Here is a 4,487-nt window from a genome sequence, read left to right as displayed (position 1 = left end):
GCTGGATGGCATCACAGACTCGATGGATGCGAGTCTGAGTGAACTCCGGGATTTGGTGATGGACAGGGAGGCCTGGTGTGCTGCAATTCATGGGGTCGCAAAGAATCGGACACGACTGAGTGACTGAACTGAACTGAACTGAATGTTGAACGTCTTCTATGCTTATTTTGGATCTATATGTTCTTCAGTGAAGTATCTGTGCAGGTCTTTTGCTCATTTTTTAATTGGGTTGTTAATTTTCACTTTGGAAAATACTCTTATCAGATATGTCTTTTGAAAATACTTTCAATTTGTGGCTTAGTGACTGATTATCTTGGTATTTTCTTTCATAAAACAAGTTTTTGATTTTAATGAAGCCAAATTTACCAATTATTCTTTTTAAAAACTGTTTTTGGCTGTGCTGCGTCTTCACTGCTGCACTGTTTAACTGTGGCAAGCTGGGGCTACTCTTTAGTTCTGCTGAGTGAGCTTCTCAGTGCAGAAACCTCCCCTGTTGTGGAGAATGGGCTCTAGGGTGCCTGGCTTCAATCGCTGCAGCATGTGAGCTCAGCAGTTGCGGCCCCCAGGCTCTAGAGCACAGGCTCAATAGTTGCGATGCATGGGGTTAAGTTGCTCTGCAGCATGTAGGACCTTCCTGGATCAGGGACTGAACCCATGTCTCCTGCAGGGGCAGGTGGATTCTTTACCACTGAGCCAACAAAGAAGCCCTCAATTATTTATTCTTTTGTGTAGTATCTTTCTGTTGCATCTAAAAAGCCATACCCAAGGTCAGTGGGTTTTCTCCTTTGTTATCTTGAAAGTGAAAGTATTCGTCACTCAGTCATGTCCAACTCTTTGCAACTCCATTGATTGTAGCACACCGGGCTCCTCTGTCCATGGAATTCTCCAGGCAAGAATACTGGAGTTGGTTGCCATTTTCTTCTCCAGAGGATCTTCCTGACCCAGGGATTGAACCTGGTCTCCTGCATTGCAGGTAGATCTGAGCCATCAGGGAAGCCCATGTTATCTTATAGGGACTTTATAGTTCTGTTTCATGGTCCATTTTTAATTACTTCATTTTGAACAATCAGTTTTTGTGAAGGCATAAAGTCTGTATCTAGATTTATATTTTTGGATACAAATGGAAAATTCTAGTTGTTTCTGAACTGTTTGTTAAAAGGCTTTCCTTTAAATATTTTTTTTTCAGCTTTCTTGAGATATAATTGACAACTAATGAGTATGAAAAAGGTATAAAATATAATGATTTGAGATTTGTATATATTGTGAAATGATAACCACAAAAAGGTTATTAACACATTCATCACCTCACATATTTTTTTGTGGTGAGAACCTTTAAGATTTACTCTTAGCAACTTTGAAGTGTACTATAATATTGTTAACCATAGTCACCTACTTTATATTTGACCCCCATAGCTTATTCATCTTATAACTGGAAATTTGTACCCTTTGAACAGCATCTTCCCATTTTCCCCAACCTAAGCATGTGGCAACCCCGAATCTACTCACTGTTTCCAAGAGTTAATTTTGTATAAATTCCATATACACTTGAGATCATACAGCATTTGTCTTTCTCTGCAAGACTTAATTCAGTTAGCATAATGCTCTTAAGTTTCATCCATGTTGTAGCAAATTGCAGGATTTCCTAGTTATCTCAATTACCAGATCCACTGTCTTGGTATCAGAGTAACTGTGTTCAAGTAGCTCTTATTTTACTTAATAATAGCCCTATCATGCAAGAGTAGTGACGCTGGCAACTCAGATAGGCCAGAGAAGCCATAAAGTGCTTCCTTTGAGTGAAAAGCTGAAAGTTCTCAATTTAATAGGGAAAGAAAAAAAATTATATGCTGAGGTTGCTAAGATCTATTGTAAGAATGAATCTTCTATTGGTGAAACTGTGAAAAAGAATTTATGCTAGTTTTGCTGTGATATCTCAAACTGCAGAAGTTACAGCCACAGTGAGTGATAATTGTTTAGTTACGATATATAAGAAATTAAATGATATTTGAGAGAGAGGGAAAGAAAGATCACATTTACATAACTTTTATTATAGTATATTGTTCTATGTTATTATTGTTAATCTTGTGTGCTACCTAATTTTTAACTTAAACATTATCACATGTATGTATATATAGAAAAAATATATAATATACATAGGGTTCAGTGCTATGGGCAGTTTTAGGCATCCACTGAGGATCTTGAAACATAACCCCTGGAGATAAGGGGGGACTATTATACACACACACATGCCCACACACACACACACACACACACATTTTCTTTATCCAGTCATACACTATAGGATATAAGTTGTTTCCATGTCTCAACTATTGTGAATCATGCTCCAGTGAACCTGGAGGTGCCAATATCTCTTCAAATAATGATTTCATTTCCTTCAAATATATTTCCAGAGGTGGAATTGCTGGATTGTATGGTGGTTCCTTTAAATATTTTAAAACTAGTTCCTGGGTGTTTCCTTCCTGTGTAAGGCTGGTTAACAATCAAGATGGTTGATGCTAAAACCTTTTCTCGTCTCTTGAGTCAGAATGAAGTTGTTGGTTTAATTTTCCGTTTGACAATATTTGGTGCAGTAAATGGATGGTAGATGCAATTGATCCAACCAGAAAGCAAAAAGTAGAAGCCCAGAAACAGGCAAAAAATTAATGAAACAAATTGGTGTGAAAAATGTGAAGCTTTCAGAATATGAAATGAGTATTGCTGCTCATCTAGTAGACCCTCTTAACAAGCATGCTACTTGGAGTGATAGCACAGGTTTGGATGATGTCATTACAGATCTGAAAGATACAGTCATCTCACCTATCAAAAAGAAGCATTTGTTTGAAAATTCCAGGCTTCTACAGCCTCAAAAAGATGTGCTTCTCTATGGGCCTCCAGGCTGTTGTAAAACGTTGATTGCCAAGGCCACAGCCAAAGAAGCAGGCTGTCGATTTATTAACCTTCATCCTTCAACACTGACGGATAAGTGGTATAGAGAATCTCAGAAACTGGCTGCTGCTGTTTTCTCCCTTGCCATAAAACTACAGCCTTCCACCATCTTTATAGATGAGATAGACTCCTTTCTAGGAAACCGTTCCAGTTCTGACCATGAAGCTACAGCTATGATGAAAGCTCAGTTTATGAGTCTCTGGGATGGACTGGATACTGATCATAGCTGCCAGGTCATAGTGATGGGAGCTACTAATCATTCTCAGGATCTGGATTCAGCTATAATGAGGAGAATGCCCACAAGATTCCATATCAACCAGCCTGCTCTGAAACAAAGAGAAGCAATCCTGAAACTCATCTTGAAAAATGAAAATGTGGATAGGCATGTGGACCTTCTAGAAGTTGCCCAGGAAACTGATGGGTTTGCAGGCAGTGACCTAAAAGAAATGTGTCGAGATGCTGCCCTCCTCTGTGTCAGAGAATATGTTAATTCTACATCAGAAGAAAGCCATGATGAAGATGAAGTTCGACCTGTGCAACAACAGGACCTGCATCGGGCAATTGAAAAGATGAAGTCAAAGGTTGCAGCATTTCAGAATGTTTTAACACACATTTGTTTAGATTAAGAGTAAAGATCATTTGTACAGTTCAACATGATCTAGTTTGGTGTGCCCTCTTATCATTAGTGGAAATAACTGAAGGAGGAATGTTCTTTTTTTTTTTTTTTACTTTACAATACTGTATTGGTTTTGCCATACATTGACATGAATCAGCCACAGGTATACATGAGTTCCCAACCCTGAACCCCCCTCCCACCACCCTTCCCATATCATCTCTCTGGGTCTTTCAACAGTGAGAGAGTTTTATGTTCATGACACTGGTTTTATACTCTGAATTCTAAGTTACTGAGACATAGTTGTTTTATAAATGGTATTCAGTTCAGTTCAGTCGCTCAGTCATGTCCGACTCTTTGCGACCCCATGAATCGCAGCACGCCAGACCTCCCTGTCCATCACCAACTCCCGGAATTCACTCAGACTCATGTCCATAGAGTCCGTGATGCCATCCAGCCATCTCATCCTCTGTCGTCCCCTTCTCCTCCTGCCCCCAATCCCTCCCAGCATCAGAGTCTTTTCCAATGAGTCAACTCTTCGCATGAGGTGGCCAAAGAACTGGAGCTTCAGCTTTAGCATCATTCCTTCCAAGGTGTTACTACTTGTGAAAAATCATGAGGAGGAACAGTTTAATCAGCCTGGCTGTGGGTGCTTGTGTTTGACCTCTTTAGCCATATGTTGCAGCCTTATAGCATCTAAGCTGGTCTTAAGGTAACAAATAATTTATTGAGTCAGTGAGAATTGGAGATGTGGTTAAGTGCTGGTTTCTAGATATGTGAGAGTATGTATGTGTGTGTGTGTGTGTGTATTAAATGTATATATTCACACATTTTATATTAACATTCTGTAGATAGGTTTGAATACAGAAACTATTTTTTTAATCCCAACTACTGAATCAAAAAGTACCAAATAGCATATAGCAAAACTAAG

General features: G+C 39.1%; 1 pseudogene; it reads left to right on the top strand.

Annotated features, from left to right (window-relative positions):
* The first annotated feature begins 2,503 nt into the window (after positions 1–2,503).
* Positions 2,504–3,569, top strand: LOC138438784 (outer mitochondrial transmembrane helix translocase-like; annotated as a pseudogene).
* Positions 3,570–4,487: the final 918 nt, after the last annotated feature.

The sequence above is a fragment of the Ovis canadensis genome, chromosome 1 (genome assembly GCF_042477335.2).
Source record: "Ovis canadensis isolate MfBH-ARS-UI-01 breed Bighorn chromosome 1, ARS-UI_OviCan_v2, whole genome shotgun sequence".
Classification (NCBI taxonomy): domain Eukaryota; kingdom Metazoa; phylum Chordata; class Mammalia; order Artiodactyla; family Bovidae; genus Ovis; species Ovis canadensis.
Note: the sequence above shows the minus strand (reverse complement) of the source record. Positions and strands in the feature narration are given on the sequence as shown.